This window comes from Melanostigma gelatinosum (genome assembly GCF_949748355.1).
Source record: "Melanostigma gelatinosum genome assembly, chromosome: 23".
In the NCBI taxonomy this organism is placed as follows: domain Eukaryota; kingdom Metazoa; phylum Chordata; class Actinopteri; order Perciformes; family Zoarcidae; genus Melanostigma; species Melanostigma gelatinosum.
In genome coordinates this window covers 11,419,072-11,443,540 of record NC_136656.1, presented here as the reverse complement: position 1 = coordinate 11,443,540, position 24,469 = coordinate 11,419,072, and the positions used below count along the sequence as shown (strand labels likewise).

Genomic DNA, 24,469 nt, shown 5'->3' with positions numbered 1-24,469 from the left:
GCCCTGCATGTGTGCCCAGGGACCCAATGATACAGGAATTTTGGCTCCATAAGTAGAGAGGGAAATGAATGCAATCTGATACCTGCTGATACCCGATTCAATGACTGACAGATGTTGAACAGCCACATCAAATATGGCTGCTCTTACAGGATTCATAAAACTGACACACTAATGGCTAAATTAAACTATCCAGTCGGTTAAAATCTTTTTATGGACAAGAACACATGTTCAAAGATCGGGCTTTAGTGTGTCTTTATGTCAGTGTTGGGACATTATCCCAGTGAGTACTTGCCTCAAGTTGATTTATGGTGGGCTAATGTGGATATTCATCATATAGACATCAGATATCTGCATTTTATGGCATTGGTATTCTATTATACCGTCTCTTTTAAAGTTCATTATGCTCTCACGTGTGTAATATTTCACACAAAGTCTCACTTTTCTTGAGTTGCAGCCGTGTTGCATTACGTCTCAGAGTTAAATTCATTACGTATGGACTTAAAGCTACAGCTGGTAACTTCAGTAAAACATTTTTTTATCATATTAACTGCAACTGTCACTATGTCCTGACAGTAGTACATGCGAGAGCTAATACGTGTAAGCTCCTCTGCCTCCTGTTAGTGCTCCTAAAGGAGTTTGCAAGATTCCAAGGCGTCCCAAGAAAAACAACCAATCCGAGCCGAGAAGCCTGTGAAGCAGCTGATAATCGCTGCTCGTGAAGCTGGTGAACTCCGGTCAAACTGTCAAACGAGGCAGGCATCAAGATTCCGTCACCGCATTACGTTTATCTCTCCTCAAATGTTTTCAGAAACATGTTTAGCTGTAAAACCGGTGGCGCGGTTGGTTTTTCAACATGGCAGCCGGGTCACAAACGTTTCATTTTCATTTAGCAGCTTAACGGCACACTAAGATATGTTTCTGGTAACATCTGAGGCGCGAAATAGGCAACACAACAACACAATCTTGAGTCATATTCATCAGTTTGATCGGAGTTCACGAGCAGTGATCGAGAGCTACGTTAGAGACTTCTCCACTCTGATTGGTTGGTTTTTTAGGGGGCGTGGTGAAATCTTGCGAAGGTCAATCGGAGCACTAAAAGGATCAAATGAAATGAATAAATCAGCAACATACTTCTCATGCACTATCAACAACGCTCTGTTGCTTTAAGGGACCGCCCCTGTGTGTTTCCAACTCTTGCATTCAGTAAGAAATCAAAAGTCGCCCGGGTTCAAATGTGTCACACACCACTGCTCATCGTGCCCAAAGCCAGTGCAAGCTGGAGACCTTCCATCATCATCTGTCTTAGACTTGAATTTAATGGCACTGCAGTAAAGTAAAAACAGTCATAAAGCCCTTCTCTGACACACGGAAATGTGCCGAATGTGGCCCGCAGTCTCTGTTTTGCACACCTCCCTTCTGTCCAGAGATTGACACCTTCATCTTCACACACAGACCAGACTGATCGATTGACAGCTCCAGCCCGATCAATGGTGTCTGCGACGCAAGGTCACACACACACACACACAAGTGTACTCACACATTGTGAAGAGAGGGAGAGTGGGACAGGTGAGGAGACGCTGGAGTAGCTGATCACAGGGAGCATTTGGTGCTGATAACTTATTGATAGCGTCGGCAGATAGCTTGTGTGCCGGTAATGAAGAATTGCATGCAGTCTCTCACCAGAGCTTCTGCGTACTCAATGAGGCTGCGAGATAATTGATAATCTGCTGCTCATTTGGAGCCACATGGCCGCAGTGGCTTAATAGGGGGAGATCTGGTGCATGCTGAACTCACGGTGGACTGGCTTGTCCCTGAATTCAGTTCCAGTTAATGTATGTTTGTGCTTGTGTGCGCGGGCACCGATGTGTGCGCGGGCCTCAGGGAAATCGTGTTTTAATTAGCCTATAGCATAACGTGATTTAATTTGCACGCTGCAGCAGACCGTGGCGGCACACGCGGAAAGAGTGCTTGTGGTGATGCTGTGGCGGTTGGATGGTGGAACAGCAGGAGGGAGAAAAAAAAAAAAGGGCAGTGGAGGTTCATTTCAAAGTTAAACCCATTACAGATCACCGGTAACTTGCTTAAAGTCCACTGGGTAATCGGTTTCCTCCGCAGTTGGCGACCGGGATGCGCGGTGAACGATACTTGAAAAGCCCCTCTAGGGTTTCAATCCCAATTTGTGTCGACGCCATCAACAAGTGGCACACTTCGAGAGAAAATCGTGCAAGCGGTCCGGCCCATTTCTCTCTCCCCCCCCCCCGACTGGTTATTCTGTGTCTCCCTCAGTCTCTTCCACCCTTTTAGTTCCTCCTTTCTTTCACCATTCAAATCCCACCGCACTCACACACACACACACACACGTTTACAGTCAGAGTGTGGTCTTGATGACGTGCTTTCTTAATTAGAACTGCGTCTCCATGCAGCTGATCTGCTACACATGGGGAGAATAGAGGAGTTGTTGTTGAAACTGGTCCAGGATCAGCAGATTTGTAAAGGGTCAGTTCCCCCAAATTGCAAAAGAAAAAGGATCCTTTCTCACTCGCCTTTAGATAGATGGAGATAAACTGTATTCATCCCCAGGGGGAAATTAGTTTGTAGCAGCAGCAATTTACAGAGTAAAATAAAATATTACGGATGGAAATGCACAATATATACAGTACAATAAAATAACAGAGCAGATATTGAATTTGAAGAAATAGAATAATAAAAAATAAAGTAAAATAAAGTCATGCAGATATTTTTTGTTTCATTTGCTCGAGCTTAGAGATATCTCCCTGTGAGATTTATTTGCGATATTAAGGAAATCTACACAAACAATGTCCTTGTGACTCCGGATAATCCAGAGACCTCACTGTGACCTGTTTTATGGAACAAAATACAATCCCTAAACCCGATGATACTCGTACTGGTGATTATAGTGTGATTCATTTGCGCTGTGGTCCAAAGTGGCAAACATTGTGCACTAGAATTAGGCCAAAACATTAACATTACAAGTAATGGACCTGGCCAGCAGTCAAAGCCTTTTCATTTGGAAATCGAGTGGAAATGGAAATGGAAGTGAAGGCTGGAAAGATGTAGCGAGGCCGAGTCAGAACAAGGAGGAGAGATCGGGAGGATGCTAGAACATGTATGTGCAGGGAGAGAAAAAGGGGGGTGGGTGGGGGAGAGAAAGACATATTAAAGAAGACTGGGACATGTCTCTCGTTGTGTGTGTGTGTGTGTGCTCGGCTGATGGGAATGGGAAGCGAGTGTCAGTTGACACGCACAGACCCGGCTTCCCATCTGCAGGGTGACACTGAAACAACACGGCCACTTTCAATCACGGCGGCTGTCGAGGGGACACACGCGCTCATGTGTGTTTAAACACACACCAACGGGCACACCGGCAGTGAATGATTGCAGGCTCACAGTCAACACACACATGACCTCATATGGGAGTGACCTTTCTCTCTCTCTTTCACACGCACACACACACGAGCACACACACACACACACGCCACTAATCTTCCTTGGTGCTCACACTAACATATGCATGCTCACATCGCCGTACACCGAGGCGTTCTCATAAATATATGCAGTCACACACACAGTGGCGTACGAGCAGGCTTGTGGTTGTAAACACAAAAATAGTCTGAAAATAGCACACACGCACACACACAAAGATTGGTTGCAGTGATCGGGTCAGTCGCTGTGGGACTGCAGTGCTGTTGTCAGGCAGATGGCAGCGTGTGTGTGTGTGTGTGTGTGTGTGTGTGTGTGTGTGTGTGTGTGTGTGTGTGTGTGTGTGTGTGTGTGTGTGTGTGTGTGTGTGTGTGTGTGTGTGTGTGTGTGTGTGTGTGTGTGCGTGGATAGCGGATTGAAATGCTGCGTTTGTTGGCCAGCGTGTGCATGCATGTAGGGTGGACACGAAGGTATTTTCTCTGTGTTTGTGTGCACACACGAATGACTCCCAGCGGTGTGTTTAGGGAGCAGGGCCCATGGGGCTTTGCGGAGAGCCCGGTGCTTGCCGTCACACAACAGCAGAAGATAAACAAGCCCCCCCCCGCTAATATGAATAATAGAAGAGCTGACTGGGGCCTGCGCACCGAGAAAAATAAGTTTGTGTGTTTGTGCAAGTTTGCATGTGTAGGTCTTTGGGTAAAAGTTATTTGTGCGTGTGTGTGTGTGTGTGTGTGTGTGTGTGTGTGTGTGTGTGTGTGTGTTTGTGTGTCTGTATACAATGGGGTCTTTTCTGCTCAGTCATTTTCTCTCTCTTTGACTTGGTATTGTTTTCCTCTTCTTTGACTCTCGGTTTGTCCTTCTTGTCCATCTGTCTCTTTGCCCCTTCTGTCTCATTCTGTGTGTGTATATTCATGTCCACGTTGAGTCTATTATGAGTCTTTATGGCAACTTTTGATCAGGGTCTCTGTGTGCAACTTTGGACAGGGTGGGGCTACGTGTGTGTGTGTGTGTGTGTGTGTGTGTGTGTGTGTGTGTGTGTGTGTGTGGTCTAGTTGTTGGACAGCGCGGGGCCGGCGCAGCGCATGCATACAGCAATGTCGAAGTGTTCAATAATGCAGAGGTACTCACTGGTTTATTTATCAGGGTTAAGCTGAAATAAATGACACAGAATCCAGATGGGGGAGAGGGAGGGAGGGCAGAGAGATGGGAGAGAGAGAGAGAGGGAGAGAAAGATGGGGAACATTAGTGAAACGGAGAGTGAAATAGAGGCGAGAGCAGAGACAATGGAGGAGAGGAAGTGGAGAGAAACGCTGCACTGCAGCCTAAATGAGCTGCACCTCACCGCCGCGCCGCGTTAGCTTATGATTCCCCATGTGCATACGTGCGTGGCTGTCTGAGTGTGTGTGTGTGTGTGTGTGTGTGTGTTTGTGACTGAGCGGGCACACAACTTTGCAGTGAGGAGTCAAAGTGAGAGATTCAAGGAGCGGTGGAAAGCAGCTGGGGGTGAGGGGGGGGGGGGATCCAGGGACTGTGAGGAATCTATATCTGCTGAATATTTGATCAAGTTTAAGCCCTCAGATTTGAGCCCCCTGCCAGGCTCGAAAGCAACCAGAGACACGGGGGAGAGGAGAGGACGCTGCAGGGAGGAGGGCGAAGGAGGTAGAAACCAGATGACCACGGTGAGGGGCTTAGAGCGAGGCTAGGGGATGTTTCAAACAGAATAATCCCACTGAATACTAAACGCTTAGAGCACCATATATCCCATCTCTACTTCTGTCAAGGATAAAGAGAAAACACTTGAATGCGCGTTGGGAAAGTGGTCATACGTCTCATTAAACATAAAGTAATACTAACTTCTCTCTCCTTAATTTTAACGGTGTTAAATGGTTTGATACCCATTAAGAAACTTTTTTGAGCACTGGCCAAAAATACCCTGCAAAAAAAGTCACTAAACCTATTTTACATTCATAATGCCGGTCACAGCTGAAAGGTGTCTCTTTAGCGTCGACTGTCAGGACGTCTACTGAAACATGTGCAGCATTTCTTTTCTTTATTTGGTGTTGTTCCAGAATAACGCCGCAGTAATTTGGGGTAATAAAATGGTTTCCACATAAAAAGAATATTGAGACTCGGTCAAGTAAGGTGACAAACCCTCCCAGCCCATATTAGGGCGGCTGCTTGTTGATGGTGCACGTTTTTCTTTTTTTAATAAGCTCATCATTGAGAAGAAACCTGAAATCCCACACATAGAAAATTCTATTTGATGCTTAGGGGGGACCATTTTTTTTTACATTATAGCTCCAATGCTGTAGAACAAACTCCCCCTCAGTGTCAGAACAGCTGAGTCAGAGCCTCCGTTTGAAAAGCTTTTAAAAACCCACCTGTACGGACGCACAATATCTTTTCAAAAATGTTTTCACGCTTTGTTTTATCCCTCTATGTCTGACCACTTCTTAAAACCCATGTTTTTGTTGCGTGTTCTGTGAATGATGTTCTTTTAAATCTTTAGTGAAGCGCTAAGTAACTGCGGTTTTGAAAGGCACTATAGAAATGAAGTTTTATTATTATTATTATTACATGCGGCACAGCCCACCCACGAATGTGGTCTGGGTGATCTGATCTCAGTGTCCCGGTGCATTCACACCTGTGCTTAGAGCTGTCCACTTGTAACCGGATCACCTGACAAACGTGTTTCTCTCACCTCAGGTGTGAACAAGGCCCGAATTCAACTGCAAAGTCTCTGCCAAACGTTTTATTTTGACCTTTTCCTTCTCTTCTGACCACCACGAGTCTAGCTGCACGTGTGGCGACACACAGGTAAAATTGTGTTCCACATTGTTTTCAACTTCAAGCGCGTTAAGGCTTTCACATGTGTTGTGGCCCTCGAGGGACACGCCTCGACTTCGCTCCAAGCCGCCCCCCTGACAACTATTTTTCGAGGTGGACATGAGACTGCCTCTCTCGCCGGCAACACATTTTTCACACCCCACTAAACACATCGGATTCTCGGGGCGAACCGCCTCAGTTAAACTCTCATGTGTGAAAAATTGCCTTCAAATAAAGTGGAAAATGGAGTAGAATAGGCCGGCATGGGGTGTGGTGCAACGGACCCAACTAATTCCCCGTCTAGAGATGAAGTTTATCTGCATCTCTCAATAGATGAGAGCAAGTGGATAGCAGAAAAGATGGCTCTATTTCAAAGCACAATAGTCAACTCAAGTGGTTTCGATGATTACATTGCCCCGAGCTGCACTGTGCCGTTTCGTATGTAACTTCATTATATGCGTGACAGTATGTACACGTGCTTAAATACAGCGCGCACACACACGCACCGCTGCAAGAGCACCGTCAACCTGCAACCGTGTGTTGACACCGATGTCGTGGGACACAAATGACAAAAACAAGGTTTTTGTGGCAAAGATAATTGGGGGAGAGGAGGGGGCTGATGTAAACTGACATTGGGAGAGAGCGAGGGGAACAAGAAATCAGAGAGAGGGAGAAAAGAAAGGGGAGGGGAGGGAAAAGATGAAGATGCGTGTTGAGTGTGAGTAAGAGAAAGTGACAGATCGCCCGGCCGATTTAGGTCAGCAATCAGAGCGGCGCTGCTGTCTGTGAGATTGGCTGTGCGTGCGATGTCGGTTCAGAGGCCGAACGCCATGTTTGTGTGTCCGTCTGTTCTTCTGTGGAAGGAGTTTGGCTTGGTGGGGGTCGATTGCACGAGTGAGTGTGAATACGTCTCTTCTGTTAAAGGTCAGACAAGAAGAATCCCCCCTAATTGGATTGGGCCTGGTTTACATTGTATGATCCAGTTAACCTCCCTACACTATCTGTCTGTCTCTCACACGCACACACAGACGGACACACAAACTTTTCTCGTTCCCCCGTCGCAGCTTGACAGACAAAGGCGTCATTGTGCTGCTGCCTTCTGTTGAGCAACCTTTTGCTGAAGGATGTGTTACCGGGCAATCAGACATGGGGGAGCTCAAAAAACAAGCGCACCTCTCTGCTGACCTCAGCCATCAGGAGAACGCATTAGCCTGCTAATACAGCTTTGATTTAGTGTCCAGGTTCACGTAAACATGACCTCTGACCAACACAATGACAACAGTCTCACACACAGACACACTTTGTGTTTGAGTGTTTTTGGATGAACCGGCTGTCCTCCTGGAACGCTTCAACATTTTAGGAAATAATATATTTTCTTTTAGTCTGAGAGTGGAAGTAAAAAAATGGCTTAGTTAGCCTAGCTTAGCATAAAGAGCGGAAACGGTGCGAAATACAGCAACATTTGCCGTCTTATTTACGCGATGCATCTGTACTTTTCCTGAAAGTGAGATGAGAAGATAGCTGGAGGCTGTGTTTAGCCTAGCTTAGCATAATGACAGGGGCAAACAGCTAGCATCCTGACAGCCAATACATGTATGTATATCTGCTCCTCTAACTGTTAGAAAGAAAGAAACAATGTAGAGCTTCAAGAGGCACACTGCTGGTGCTTTACATGGGTTTGTCTATAAGTTAGAGGCGTGATCTTTGCCATGTGTGAGGGAGATTATGGTGCTCTTGGATTTTCGAATTGAACCTGGCAGCTGTTCAGTAGCAGAAGACGGAGAGGGGAGAGGAGGAAAAGTCAATTACAGGGAAACGGACGAGCTGGAATAACTTGAGCATGCAGAAGCGGAGGAAGAGGTCGCCTTTGGACGGGCTGATGAAAGAGGATTTCTGTGTGCTGCTGTGAGGACACAGATGAAGAAGACAGTGTTGACACTCAGTGGAGCAAGAGGACCCATGGCTCAAAGACACAAGGACAAACAATCGGCTGCAAATCCTTTTTAACCACCATTTAAGCGGGCCCTAATTACCCCAAAAACTCCACAAAGAACATCATTATCGCTCTGCGCTCGTGCACGTGCACGTGCGTGCTGTGTGCTGTGTGGTGCGTGTGTGCTCCACTTGTTTATTGAAGAGACGATCATTAGCGGACTGGCTTTTTACTTGTTCTCGACCAATCGTCATTGTTGTGAGATATTTTGGGTTTCACAAATACAACAAGGCATTTTCTGTGATTTTCCTCCCTCCCACCCTCCACCTTTTATTGGCTGGAGGATCTCTTTCTCTAGTCCTCGGCCTCGCTTATTTATACTCGAGGGTCAACTCAAGCCAAAAAAGCTTAATTTGATGCATGTTGCTCCGGAGAGCCAATGGTTTTGATAATCGCTTAGAATGTGCAAAAAAAAACCGCTTGAGCCAAATAAGAAAAAAAGAGAAAAGGTCTGGGAAGTGGAACGAGCGGCGGAACGAATGGTTCTGATGTCGTCACGGTCCCTTGTAAGTCTGTGTGACGTGCTGCGGGGCCAGACGGGGAGAGGCTCCACGCTCGCAAATCAGCAGCAGAGTTTTGCATCTCCAATGTCACAGCGGAGTGGAGCGCTGAGTAAGTAATACAGTAAAGAGTTTCAGATGAAGACCGCTTCTAGTCCCTGTAGGTCGAATATGAATCCTTACTGTTCCCTCTGGGGGATGGGGACAGAGGGGGAGGGGCATAGCGTCCATATTAGTCCCACAAATCTGCCTCTTCTACATACGCTTATTATATATTGATGACGAAGGAGGGGGGTTGGATAATTGAATACCCTAATCATGGAGAGGAGCGCTTGGTCTCGTTTCTCCACTTGAGACTACCTCAAGTGGGTGGGGGAAGGTGGAGTTGGTGTGTGTGTGTGTGTGTGTGTGTACCCTTTTGTCCTCCTGTGCCCACCCCCGTCTCCAGCTATAGACCCATGCCCCAACCACAGCTCCAGCCCTGCTAACCACTGGTTTAATATATGCAATTAAGAAGCTAATTAGAGTAATTAATTCAGCCAGGGCCGAGGCCCAGCCTGGCCCCTATTCACAGCTTTGGAGCTGCCATAATCCCCGTCCCTCCACACAAACACACACACACACACCAAGTACACAAAGAACAACACACACTCAGACGCCGCTCTGCCCTCATTATGAGCGGGGGCTTTGTTTGCTGTGTGTGTGTGTGGTGCCAGAGAAGTCGGAGATGAAGAAAAGGGTGGAAATGAAGACAGAGAAAAAGTGAGGCAGTCAGTTGGGCATAATGAGTGAAAACAGTGAACTAATTCATTGGCACCTCCAGCCTCGCTCGGTTGCTCTCTTCGGCGGCGCTGAGAGAGAAGAGGGCCCCGTTGTGGCACATAGCGTCTTACCTCATCCGCAGCAACAGCTCGGATGTCATTTGCCTCTGGAAGGCAGCCGGCTGGGGGGGGGGGGGGGGGGGGTTTAATGGAGAATGCTCGCTCTGTTTTATTGGTTTCACCTTTATTTGTCCAGGCTTGTCCCTGCGGAGATTTAAGAACTGTTTTCACAAGCCTGACTTTGCCCAGAAAGCGCCATTACATTTCAAATCATTTGAAGCTTTAATTTTAGAATAAAGTCCTATTTTTTTTAAACTTTTATTTCACAATATAACAAGGTGAACAGGGTTGTTTGTTCGTCTTTAGTGATTAATACGCGCGTCATAAACCTTTTGATGGCTGTCATTTGGCTCGGCTCTCGCTGCACAGAAAGAAGAGAGTAAGTAATTCCAGGTTTGTTATTTTTAGGGTGATTAGGAAAATGTGTGATGAATTGAAGATTAGAGGAGCGAGGCAGATTTACAGCGTTTGGAGCGCGCCGCTTTAAACGGATTACCGATAAAGTAATCGAAGAAGAAGAAAAAACGGTTGCTCAACCCACAAATATGACACCGGGTGACAAATTAGTCACAGCTTATTTAGGGCTGCCCCGTTACATGAGATGCCAACACCATTCTGCCTGTTTGCTGGGATTTGTGCTACCTTTTTATTTTTTGTCACCGAGTGCTCCTGTGGAAGTGATATTTTTAGCTAAGTACCCCTCATTGAAGACATTGACGTTGAAGTGCACTCTTTTTTTGCTCCCCGAGTTTCGAGAGTACATCACACTTATATCAATCCTTACGCCACCAAATCACTTCTTGTTATGTGAGATTTTGTCAGTTTGCGAGAGGAAAATGTCTCCCATCTGCCATGTTTTGGCATGCTGCGCCACCTTTTCTTTTTTTTTTACCAGGCCTTTAAAGAGCTGCTAGCAGTCCTCAGAGGTAAGAGTTGTGGGCTTGTGATCTTACAAGAGCTGTGGGTGTGTGCCACGTTTAAAATATGAATAAGCCTGAGCTGTTTTTACAATCACACCTCATACTTGACCCTGTTAAAAGTTTCACTCAGGTGGTCCTTCTCTTTTTTCTTCTCTGCTTTTGTCATTCTGCATGTCTGTGGCCCTCTCTCTCTCTCTCTCTCTCTCTCTCTCTCTCTCTCTCTCTCTCTCTCTCTCTCTCTCTCTCTCTCTCTCTCTCTCTCTCTCTCTCTCTCTCTCTCTCTCTCTCTCTCTCTCTCTCTCTCTGCACACTCATTACTCTCTATCCTCTTCCAGTTCCCTGCCGTAACTCGAAGACAGCTCACCAAAAAGGTGAGCGGTGAAGAGATGCAGTTCATGCAGGTCGAGCAGAACAATGACTCTTCCAATATTAAAATACACCATTTTTAGAAAAGGTGAAAATAGCACATTTCTGCTGAATGCAAAACTGTCTAAAAGAGCATTGGATTGGTATAAAGTGGGCATATCTCTAGAGGGGAGACTCGTGGGTGCTCATAGAAAACATTTCTATTCAGATATCTCGAGGTGAGAGGTCATGATGAGAGGTCAGGTGAGAGGTCATTTTCCCTCGCCACGTTGGAGCGTTATTTAGATTTCTTCCCGACATCTGCAGCCTCTGAAAGACAGTAAAGTCGGTCAAGGACGCTGGCGTCCACAAGGAGTGGAGGAGGTTAAACAAGCACGTATCGGTGGAAGTATTTGTGACATATACTTCAGGATAATTTACAGTCACAGTTGCAACAGAGGTTGGCTTTCCACACCTGTTTTTATCAACCTTGACAGACTCGGCGTTGTGTAGTTTACTTTGGCGCTGTGAGGATGATCTTATTGGGCGAATGAAGCTCGTTGAACTTGAAGACTGAGGTGACGGAGAGAGACAGACCTAAACAGCTAAACAAACCTCGCGACAGCACTGTGAGAAACCTTAATGAGCACACACAGGTCTTTCCAGTCCCGCGTGCAACCAGATAGCCGCGGATGATTTCACTTAAGCAAGGCGAGAGCGGGAGATTAGACGCTGGAAAAAACCCACATTTGGGGAGGAGATGCAGACAGACCGCATGCGTCAAACCCCCCCCCCCCCCCCCCCCCCCCGAGACTCGTGACGTGCAAATAAGATTGAAGACGTTCACATAAACACACTCCAAAACTGAAGACAGACTGACACATGCGGAGAGCAAATGCACCCACATTTCCGAAAAGCAGACAAGCACGAGCATACACGCACACGAACACACGATAAAAAAAACCCCAGACAGACTGCCCTACAGCTCAGCACACAGCTTCTAGCAGGCTGCTTTAATCACAGCGGAGCTAAACAAACACAACTGTCATCGCTCTCGTTCCCTCGCTGTTGCACACATATAGAAATATATACACAAGCACACAAGCACACACAAACAGGATATAATTGCCCTATGCATTCTGCTGTCCATCGTCTTCCCCTTCATATCCCCGCTCTCCAATCTCTCCCCCAAGCAGTGTGTGCAGGCACAGATGTCAAGATGTATTATTTCGGCTGGCTTCCTCCATGTTTTGTGTGTGTGTGTGTTTCCTCCTTTGGAAGAATAATGGTGGTGGGGGGGGGGGGGGGGGGGCCGTACTGGTAAAGATTAGTCAAACATTTCTCTGCTACAACGTACATGCCTGTGTAGACTAATGCATACATCACAAGGAGAAGAGCACACACTCTGTATTCAACTATTGCAGTCACGGTTCAAGGACATTTAAGGCAACTATACACACACTGGAGCATTGAATTGGATCTGTGTTGGTCCATTAGAAGGACCTCCATGCTCGTCAGGATTGTGTTGTAGCTCAGTCTTGGCTGGTGCATTCAAACACTCGAAGTGAGCCAGGTTTAAAGTGATTCTGTGTGTGTGTGTGTGTGTTTATGTATAAGCAGTGTCAACAGTCTATGACATAGCTGCTGGTTGCAAGAATGGCATGCAATGAAAGAAGGAAACTCGAGGGAGAAAGAAAAGAGAGACTGTTTTCTATGTCTGCAGTGTTTCTTGATCTATGAGTTGGGGCCTTACAATGGATGCTGGCCCCTTGTGGCCCCTGCCATGGAAATCAATAAAAAGAGTAAGAGTAATAGATTAACAATAGTAGTGAAAGTTGAAATGAGTCTGTGGGTTTGTGTCCTCGAGAACCGTTCATGCGTACTTGGTGTGTACCGTGCTGCAGGAATGAGTCCGAAAACCCAGAAATGGTTCCTTGTCTCGAAGTCGAAGGGCTCTTTGATGGGTTTCTTGTTTTGGTTAGATGTCTGAAATAGGATGTCAGCGTTTTGTAATATGACATAAAATGTGTCGTGAATGTTGAAGGTTTCCATGTCTTGAAAAAGGTGGTTGCTAACAACTGTCTAAATGAGACAACTTACTGTCATCAGGCCGAACACTCGTCCACCTTTAGCTTCGTGGCGGTGACGTGAATCCACGTGACCGTGCTATAGTTGGCACTATGACAATGCACTTTACGTTTTGGCCTGTAACTTTTGAACCTTGAGTCACAAAATTATTTTTTCCAGTGTAGACCAATTCATCCAGATAAGCCACGCCCTATCGCGATTTTCCGACATTTTGAACTGTGTCCAAATTAGATCTTTATCTGCTCCTCCTGCAATTTGGCACAGAAGATCTCTGAACCAGGCTTGGGGAAAAAAAAGTCACTTTTCTGATTTTTAATGTTCCGTACAGTTTGGCTGTAGCTGGCCCTTAGAATCTTGTGGCCAGGGTTTACATTACAAATAAAACAGAACAGTCACTGCACTTCTAAAATATGTATATTTTCCTATAATTTGGGTAAGCAGACCCCGTTAACACAACAGACAGCGCACCCTGTGCCATGCTTATCCACGATTTAGCTCGCACACCCAAAATCAAACCAGATTTGATCGTGGTTATTGCTCTCTATCTGCCACTCGATCAAGACCGAACATTTGTCCAGGCTTCCAGTGCAATCTATTTTCCGAGAGCTGGCCAGCCAACAACAGAGTGCCGCCAAGAGCTTAATGATGTATAATGCAGATTAGCACTCTGTTGGGAAGTACTTCAGCTACAATCCTAAATAAAGTTTTTCCTAATGGCAAATCCAATTGTTCCAAAGGTCTTTCCTATAGGTCCGGTCTCGCTTCTGCAGTGGGCAGGGCTTTAACACTTTATCACCAGAGAGTGTGTGACAGGAATAATTAGTCCTGTGTGTGTGTGTGTGTGTGTGTGTGTGTGTGTGTGTGTGTGTGTGTGTGTGTGTGTGTGTGTGTGTGTGTGCGTTGCAGTAGGAGATGAGAGGCCGAGGTATGCATGTTTATTAGACGGTGGACCTGAAAGCTGCACTCAGTCTCATTAAAATGTTTGATTGTGTTGCCGTTTATGCGCACATTCTTCCTTGAGCGCATCATTTATCACACACACACACACACACAAACAAGCGCGCACACGTTCCAGCGACTTTTTGTCCTTTCTGAGCTCTCGTGGAGTTCATTAAAAGCCTTAATTAGACTGACAGTTATGTGTGATTACAGTCTTTAAGATGTACAGCTCCTCGGCAGGCCCACTCCCTCACTGCCTCCTTTCAAAAGGCTTTGTGTGAGGGGGAGAAAGTCGGCGTGAGAGCGCTCATACATGTGTTTGTGTGTATTAAGGAGGCCTAACCTCCTGTACGTTCTGGGTCTTTGACATTTGCCATTAACTCCAGAAAGGAGTGACATTTACGAGGCCGTTTTTCTCCAATGGCTCCAGCCGCCCATGGACTCCCGTCTTTCCCTCACATTTCCACCCCTCGCACGTCGTCCTCCTCCTCCTTCACACCCTTCTGCTTCCCTTCTTCTTAATTTAGAAACACCTCCCCTCTCCCCGGCGCCATCTTCCCTGCTTTGGCTTTCTTTCCCTCGTGCTACATGCCACAGATCGCTGTCACGTTCCTCCCTTCAGACCGTCGTTGACCCACTTCCCTCTTCCCTGCTCGTTCCCAGCTTCCTGTTTTACCAGACGTTTGTCCTTCAGCCGAGCAACTCCCCCCCCCCCCCCCCCCCCTTTTTCTGTTTTGCCAAACGAAGCATAACCCAGATATCAAACCCAAAAAGCAAGAAATAGGCCCGGTGTCATTTGACCGCCTGTCCTTCAGGGAGGTTTTGGACAACCTCGAAGTGACTTGGCCTGTGATGTTTCAACATGCTGGTGCTTTTTCTTTCTTTCTTTTTATAAAAATGGAGCCAGGATGGACGTGATGCAGTTTAAAGTGTTGTTTTTCCTTCTTTGTCAGGCTTAACATTCCAACACTGGATCCTGGGATTGCTTTTGATTGTAAAAGGAATGGAAGGATCCAAAATATCAGCCAATAAATCAATCCAAAAATAACCACGAGGCCCACGCTGTATTCTCATCGCTCCCTAAACGGTATCATGCCAATTCCTCAGCAACACCTGTAATGTCTAAAAGTCTCCATCAGCCACAAAGTTGACTCAAAATCACTTATGTTGTCGTATCTGACAGCTCAGTGTCCCAGAGGGACGTTCTGGCTTCAGATACAGTGTTTTGTGAGCTGTTTGTTCTCGTCGAAGGGTTTGAACCCGGTGGAAGAGCGGAACGCGCGCTCGGCCAAGGGTCGCCTCCACGGCGTCTTCGGCATGTGTCGTGGCGAGTTGCCAATGCTGTAATCCGGCAATGACAGACAATGCCACAGCTCTGCCTGAAGGCCCCAACAAAGAGAGGGACGCAAGGAAGGCTGGAAACTTAAAGGCAATCATAGAAAGGAGAGGCGGAGGGGAAATGTTGGAGAGGAGGGGAAGCAACAGCTACTGGAGGAGAGAGGAATCGCTGCACCGGACGGCTTTTTATTTACTTGTTCCTTCCCTCCTCCCCTGTGATGAAAGGATGACAAAGTGACAGGAGGACGTGGAACTGCGAGTTAGGTGTTAGTTGTCTCCCGTCTTCCTCTTCGCTGCACCGAATGCACCGAATGTGAGACTGAGGGCTTTTATTTACTGATTGTGTGCTCACACAGGTGTGTGTGTGTGTGTGTGTGTGTGTACATTTGGTGGAGGGGAATGTTTTGAGGGCATCCTACTGGACAGGATAAATGATGGGAACATTAATGTAAGAGAGGGGGAAATCTTTCCTGTACTATTCGTCATGATATATCCTGTTAGCTGTGTCGTGTCTCACCGCCTCTTATACAACAGGTGTGTGTGTGTGTGTGTGTGTGTGTGTGTGTGTGTGTGTGTGTGTGTGTGTGTGTGTGTGTGTGTGTCCACCCTGAAAGCTATAGGGAGAAGGAAGACACAAAGCACGGTGGAAATTCACTGTGACATGTTTTCAGTTGAGACACAGAAGTCGGCTCAGCGACATGACAAATCTCCCATTCATCAAAATCACCACAGGACTGTTCAAGAAGTGCTCGTGACTCAATCTTAATGGCAGGAGACGGCAAGCGTTTCGCCGTTAGGAAGGAAGGAAGGAGGGGAAAGAGGGAAGTGAGTGATGGACTTCGCTGGTTTAACCCAGATCCAGGCAACCGCAAGGAGGAGTGGACAACCGGAGGTGTTTGGATTTTATTCTGGGAGCGACTTGGGAATAAAAGAGGCTGGCTAAAAAAAAAACATGAGCAGGAGAGACGGCGAGAAGGGAACGACGAGGCTGCCGCTGACCCATTTCTCCAGGCCTCCAATCGAGTGGCTTGATATTATGCAGAACGGCTTCACGCAAACCGTAAGACGGACACATGCCACCAGACGCCAGCAGAGGAGGACACGCAGCAGGGTCTGAAGGACCGCCAGAGTCCGGTTGCTTCTTATTCTGTGCGACTGCCGCAAAGTCTCGGCCTCGGCGCTGGACTATAACATCGCATTCAGACATTCAGACATTCTGACGCGGTCTGTGAACTCATCGGGCCGCTCAGCCGGTGTGGGGCTGTGTTACCCACCGAGACACGGATAAAAAGGCTTTGCGGGCCTTTCAAAAAACAAAAAGCAGTGCTGCAGAAGTCACTCAGGGATTCACTGATAAGCATTCATTAAGTATTGATAAGTAGTCATTGAAGTATTCATTCAATATGCATGGAGGTCCACTCAGACGTGCACAGGGTTGCAGGGATAGCAGTTTCCAGCAGGTTGGTGGGAGTTAGCGGATAGATACACACACACACACACACACACACACACACAGAATGCCCTCGCTGCCCCGGGACGGGGACGTTGACCCAGTTGTAAGGAACATAGATGTCTAGCACTTTACTGACGTTACACAAGGCTCATCCGGCCAGTCACTGGGCCTCTCTTTAATGGCTCCCTCTTTCTTTATGTCGGTCCATTATGCGTGTCTATGCTTCGGCGCTGACATTCACTCTGTGCGCATTATTTTCTCGTCCGGGATTTGTTTCTGTTCTGGTCGTTTAATTAACGTGAGAATGAATAGGAAGAAATCTACATCTGTGTTTATGCCTGCTGATGACTACCCCCCCCCCCCCTTCTCTCTCTCTCTCTCTCTCTCTCTCTCTCTCTCTCTCTCTCTCTCTCTCTCTCTCTCTCTCTCTCTCTCTCTCTCTCTCTCTGACCCCTCTCAGCCCCTCATACATATATCTCTTATAGGGACTATATAAGCATAGAAGCAGCTTTAGGGGGTTTTGCTCACATTGTTTATTGATGTGCAGAGACACAGTGACCACACTGTTAATGTTGCAGTCGGCAGCCATCATTAACCCGCTGTACATCAAACCAGGTTATGAACTGGGGGATGTCTCCTAAATAAACACACACACACACACACACACACACACAATGACCTCCGCACACATGCATGAAACATTTAGATGTACGAGAATGTGAGGTCTCACACACACACACACACACACACACACACATACGACATGACGATACCCAACTGGATTTTCAGTATATTGTCGTCTCAAATAGCGATGAGATGGATTCAGTCAAAGCCAACAACATTTGTTTTTACTCACTGCCTCCGTACTAAAGCATGAAATGGCAGCGGATCTGTCACAAGCAATCAGACTCCCTCTCAGCGGTGTGCGTGCATGTGTGTGTTTGTCAGATGTAGAGATCAGGTGCGCTCCACACTCGTCGTCCTCCTTTTTTTCGGAACTCTGATGGGCGGTGTGAGGAAGAAGAGGAAGAGGAGGAGGAGGAGGAAGGGAACGGGGGAGTTGGAGGCTGCTGTGCCGTGGCCCAGTTTGTTGTGTGTGCTTTGGTGCTGGAGGTTAATACGATGTGATTCCGAGTCGTGCACGGGACGAAAGACGGAGAAACAGAGGGAGGAAGAGAGAGAGAGGGAGAGGGGGGGGGAATAAAGAGGTGGGGTGTTTTGATCGGAATAGAACAGGATGGATGGAAAGAATAACTGCTGAGAATTAAAATGTCATCTGGCACAGAGGAGAGATCAACCGCACGCAAGCAAAGACACTGAGATCATTTTCCCTTGGTGGATTGTGTGTGTGTGTGTGTGTGTGTGTGTGTGTGTGTGTGTGTGTGTGTGTGTGTGTGTGTGTGTGTGTGTGTGTGTGTGTGTGTGTGTGTGTGTGTGTGTGTGTGTGTGTGTTTGCGTACGTGTGTGCGTGCATGCATGCGTGTGTGTGTGCTGGTTGCGTGTATGACATGTCGAGGTTTTGAGGTAATGGTGTCGTCTGTGGAGGCATGTGTGAAATTGGGGGCTTGTGTGAGATTCTCTGTGTGTGTGTGTGTGTGTGCGTGTGTGTGTGTGTGTGTGTGTGTGTGTGTGTTCTTTTTGGTCAGCATGTGACACGTCATGCGAGTTCAGCCTGTGACCATGACTTTGCTCCCGATGTCCTGTCCAGGTCTCCATCGTCTCTCACACAAACCTGTAAGAAGCCGTTTAAAAAGGCAGGAATCGCATTCGTACGTTTACGTTTACACGAGTTCACCCTGGAGCGAATGTCATACCTGTGTGCGTTTTTAAATCACATTATTGCAGAATGCAAATGAAAATGGAAATGAAGAGTTCCCATCAGGAATCAGCCAAATTGTTTGCCAGCCAGGAATTTGGCTTTAATTTGTTCATGCACTTTAGGTCGTAAAGTAATTAGATTTATCTTACCCTTTCAGTATTTCATGGGTCAGATAAAAATGTTCTCTTCTGTTGAAAAAAATATCGAAATTAAAAAGCCGATTTTTAAACAGGGAACCATAGTAACCAAAGCAATGACACATTTCCGTGCTCTTTCCACTCGAAGCACAACACATGTCTTGTTATAAGGCACAATGATAAATAGGGGGAAAAGAAGGCGATGCTATCTATATTTAACAAGCCAACAAATCTTTATCCGCACAAATCTCGACCCATTCTCGCATTACCTCATGCGACAAACGCATCAACTTTCTCCAAACCGCACGCATACCGCCACGTCACCGCGTGCAACAGAGGCGCCAAACACGCAGACAAAACGCCTTCGCGTAGTCCTGGTGTTGTGGATCAAGTGCTACCACAGCACCGGTCAACAGCGGGCCTTTTGTCTGCAACAATAGAAAGGAGAACGCTGCACTCGTTGCAGAAACAAGAAGTTTGGAAAACCTCACGCTGTGTTGGACGTAATGTAGTGTGTTGTGTATTTGGAGATGGAATGTGAAAATAATACTCGCCTGGTGTGCGGCGTTTTTTCTTCTTCTTTTTTCGAGGGGCAGCTAAAGTAATGCCCGTTCTGTTTCAGTACACGACTTAATGCCTATTCCCCTGCCTGCCGCCGCAGCGAGGTAATGGCTTGTGATGGCTTCGTTAATGCGTCATAGCCAGGTTATAAAAGCGCCATCGGAGATTTATGAAGACACTTTTAGTTACAGGAGATTTCGATGGCGAGATACAGTTTTTTTTTCTTCTTTTTTTTGAGTGTGGGTGGTGGGGGGGGGGGCTCTATGATGTGGGGAGAAGGAGAAATGGGGGGAATGAATCCTTCAGAATCCTTCAGAGGGGGGGGGGATCAGGTTATATGTCTCTTCATCATCTATGACACACATGGAGCTCATAGAGCCTCTGGAGAGTGACGACAACAAATTTAAATAGGAAGGCAACTGTAAATCCCACCCCCAAGTACCCCCCACGCACACACACACACACACACACACACACACACTCCCCAGTCCGCCCGAGTAATCGACTTATTTTTTGCAGAGCGGGGTCCAAAAGCCAAACAAGTGGAACTAAAAGGAGGATTTTAAAGGCAAAGCTGCTGTGAAGCAACACATTGGTTTTAGGTTGATTTGCACAGATGGGCACACTTTGCACGCACACTGACACAAACGCACACACACACACACACACTCCAGCCGTAGCATGCAGCGCCAGTGTGCCCGAGGATAAAGCCGAAAAAAAAACCACCCACTTTGTGTCTTTCACGTCGCATTTGCATTCGTCATCGTCACGTTCGTGAACCTGACACACTCATGACGCGGCTACCACGCCGTCACACGCCAGAGGCGGGGGGGGGGGGGGGTGCCGCCATTTGCTGGTGTAACGGCAGAGAGCTTTGTTCCTCCCTGGCCCTCGTGTGCTTGTTTATTCATTCCATTTGTTGTTTAATCTGCTCTTTTTGCCGCGCGCCACATTCCCAGTTTTGCTCCCTTTTAATCTCGCTGTCGCCGGGAAAGACGTTCCCACATCAAGCTCGAGGCATGTGCGTGTAATTTAGCTGTGTCTGCTACAGTAGCGAGCTTGGACTGCTGTAACAGCTCGGCCACACATCCAGTACTTCAATCTCTCCGATCATAAAAACAACCCTGACGCCTCATAACTATTAAAGTGACATTAATCTGCCTGTGAGCCCTGGTGACCCCCCTTCCTTCCTCTCAGTGTGTTATATATCCTGTCATCTTCAAGTACAACATATTAAACCAGCCTGTCTCGTTCCCATGTTGTCAATTACTGACACTGTGTCTCGCTCCTCGCCGTCTGATTCCGACGCACTCTATGAGACACATGGCTTTCAAGTAACTGCAACGTAAACCCATTGGGATCGTTCTTAGAGGCGACGCTCTGGGAGTGCGATGACGTCATATAAAGGAAGAGGGAGGGGAGGTGGATGGGGCAAACAAACACAGGACTTTGTTGACTTCTTTTGGAGTCACGTGTAGAGATGTTTGTGATGTTTTTTTACTTATCTTATGACATGTTGTGTTTTTTTTTACATTTGACTGAGTTTACATACTTATTTTACGCCCCAGCCATGATGTTCTCTCCTAAACCTGACCAGGTGTTGTGGTTTGAATCCACAACGTTAGCCATGTGTTTGTACTGCGTCTTGGTCGGCACGTTAAAAAGTATCCATGCGTCAGAATGTGTCAGAAATTTCTTGATGAGACACAAATTTTTATTTTAATTATAATATATTTTGCCCCAAGTTATGCCTTTCAGGATGAATACATGTCACTGCTTAACTCGTTTTAATGTAAAAAAAAAAAAAAAAGGAACAAATACAAAAGCAAATGTTTTTTTCTTCTGGTAAAAATAAATAAATAGTTCATTCCATTATATTTCCAGTCAGTATTCTAAATAGATGCTAGAATTAAACATGAACTGAACACAAGGACGCAGCTGTTTGAAGTAGATATGCAAATATGTTTGATATGTATTCATTATAAAGTTTGAGGTCTCTGACAATGAAAACAAAATGTGATTTTTTTTTTGTTTGTTTTATTGGTGTTAGCGTAATAATACCGTACAGCAATGTGCATGGCATTTGATTGTTTGTTTTTTTAGACTTCCATGAATTAAAAAATCCCAAATCAGCCTCAAGCGGGACCCTCAATGAGACAGGACCTCAGGATTAAGTGATAATGACAACAATGAAGTTCTAGCCGCTTGTCTTTCGACACTGTCATTTATTGTGGATATTCTTTAACACGGTTTTCATTTCTGAGGGCCCTGTAGTTGCGGTGGCCCTGCAAGCTGTCCAGTTGATAATGCAGCCCTGGTGCAGCGCATTTTATGATTAAAATCCCCCCCCCCACCCCCCCCTCCAATAACCATTTCCATTTCCTTAAACAGCACATTGCATCAAAACCTGGAATGCATGCATGTGTGATGTCAAAATCCTATTTCGACCCAGAGATCCTTGAAATCAGGCAGTACAACAGCACTTCTTGTGACTTTTGAGCAAAGCGGAATGTGTAGTCGTGTCCCAAAGTAGACAGAAGGACGTGATGGAAATAACAACGCCGGCGCGCACACAAACAGCACATCACTCACACAGGAGCAAGTGTTTTGCTGCGGGAGGCCGGCTGTCACTCAGCATGTGTGGAATATATAAGCAGGGCTGCGAAGCACACCACGGGAGGGGGGGAAGGAATAGAGTGGGATGGCAAACATTGAGGTCCGGGCTGCTGCGTCTTAATGCAAATGAAGTCGCTTTGCATAGTCCACTGCAGTGGGTGACAGTCGACACGGAGCATGTCAGGCGTTGGGGGGGGGGGGGGGGGGGGTTAAGCCCCTGAATGACTGAACGATGCGAGTTATGATTCCACTTTAACGTTGGGCAGCGAGGATGAAGGCCTGGCCCATGCACTGACCTTGGTAATAACAAGAAAGAGAGATTCTCATCCGCTCTGTGGTCTTAGACACACACACACACACACACACACACACACACACTCCTCCCCTGGCCTGCCCGGCTGCCTCCCCCCCTTTGTGTGCAGAGCCCCAGCGCTGTGCGGTCTGATCGAGGTTGACTGCGGTATTATTTCATTAATTAAGTTTTTCCACTTCCTCCGCCTCTCCCTCCTGTTCTTCCTGTCGAAACGAGGGTGGCGGAGCGACGCCCTTCCTCTCCTCTGTCCTCTGGCGCTTCACATCCCCCCCCATCACTGCTGATCATTGTCTCAATTACTCATCCCGCCCTTGTCTCCCTCTTTCTCCCTCTTGCTGCTCTTCCTCCTTTCTCCTCTTATCTCATCCCAAATTGCTCTATGCACTCCTCCCATCTCTCTTTATTTTCTCTCTCTCTCTCTCTCTCTCTCTCTCTCTCTGTCCTCCCAAAGTGAGGTGGGAAAGATTTGAGGCATGCCTTTCCTACATCTCCCCATCTTTCCCGCTCTCGTCTCTCATCAGGATTTCACAGGTGTTTCTGTGATAATTCAAACCTTGATTCGGTGATATCTACTTTCAGCGTTTCCCGCGTTAAGCACTTTGGTGGCGGGGGAATATTTCCGATCTCGTTGTCCGCTTTGTTCCTGCGTAATGGAGATTCACAGAAATAGGGGCACCTGGATCATGTTTGATGGATTTAAGAGGATTCTTTTGTGATACGGTTCAGTGCTTCAACAGAAATTGCCCCGGTGATATTTGTGACCTGCTGATTGTGATGTAAAAAAAAATAACTTGCATTTGCAAAATCCCATATGTGGAGGCTCTCCTGGTTCAATTTGGCTCTCAGTCCCTCTGTCTCCCTCTTCTTAGTATCCATTACTGCTGCACTTTTCCATAATGGAGACATTAGAGTCTTTTACCTCTCTGCTATCTATCACGTCATTTAAACTCCTTCCTTAGTTTCTGTTTTTAACTGCTCTACTTTTTCTCTGTTCTACCAGTTTCCCTTCTTTCTATGAATCTTGTCTTCCTCCCTCCTCCTCCTCCTCCCGGTGTCCACTGGGCTCTGCATGGGTCATCTCCAGCATCTCACAAAGTCCCCTGTCCCCATCATATCACCAACAGCTTGTCACAGGCAATCAGTCTCGCCGCCTTGCTCTCCCTGCTTGGCCTCATCCTCCTCTCCACGCCCTCGTCTTCCTCTCCACGCCCTCGTCTTCCTCACCTCCCTCGTCTGCTGTCACCTTCTCGTCCTCCCTCGTGTGTCAGGAGTTATTACTTTCAGAAATCACAGTCCTCCGCCCTTCTCTCTCAGACCACTCGACTCCGCCCTCCAGCCGTTCCTTCAATCACAGCTGCGACATCTTCACCACGAAGACGCATTTACGGCTTTAATGTAATTAATGTAGATGATACTTTTCAAATCATTTATTCATTTGGTTTGTATATTCCTCTGGGTGAGAGTATGTCGTTAATTAAGTTGAAAAGATAAATGTGATTCATTTCCAATCACTTGAACTTCATTGAAATAGATTAAATCTTCCTCCTACAGAAGTGTAACAGGATATATGACACAGGTCTCACACATGCAACAAATACGATGATTTAAAATGCGTTGGTAACACAACAAATAGTAGAAGAAGTTGAAGGAGAACTTTTTTGCAGCCCTTCTTTCTACATCCATCCCTGTCTCCTGGCGTCCCCACCATACTGCTGTTCTCCTCCTCCTGCTTTCACACGCTGCATCCTGCAGAGATGGAGGGAGAGAGAGTGACGGAGGTGTTAGAAGTAAAGCTGCCTCTTTTTCACACCTCCCTCTCTCTCTGAAGCCTGAAGCTGAGTGGAGGGGCTGAAATGATTTTTTATATTCCTTTAAGGAGACACGGTGAGGGTTAGCCCCGGGGGCTATAGAGGGAAAACTGAGGAGAGACAGTTGGTGTGTGCTGGGGTCTTGGGTTGGTGGAAGGAAGAAAAATATGTTGACTGTCTTTTTTTACTCACCCCCTCCAGTCCTCACCCCCTCCAGTCCTCACCCCCTCCAGCCCTCACCCCCTCCAGTCCTCACCCCCTCCAGTCCTCACCCCCTCCAGCCCTCACCCCCTCCTCTCTTTTCTCTCCTCTTCTATGTGTGGTATTAACTGAGATATGTAACTCAGACACAATGTCTTCAGTTGAGTATTTGAGAGAGTTTGTCAATGAGCGACTATCTGCTGCTGCTGAAGAAATATTTGGCATTTAAAAAATGCGATCGTTAAGTACTGAGCACAATCTTGGTGTCTCGATCCCTCCACTCTTACTCT

General features: G+C 46.8%; 1 protein-coding gene across 1 annotated transcript in view; it reads left to right on the top strand.

The window, feature by feature from the left end:
- The window catches only part of efnb3b (ephrin-B3b), a 72,952-nt gene that overhangs the window by 39,531 nt on the left and 8,952 nt on the right, over positions 1-24,469 (top strand). The gene's annotated exons all lie outside the window — the stretch shown is intronic.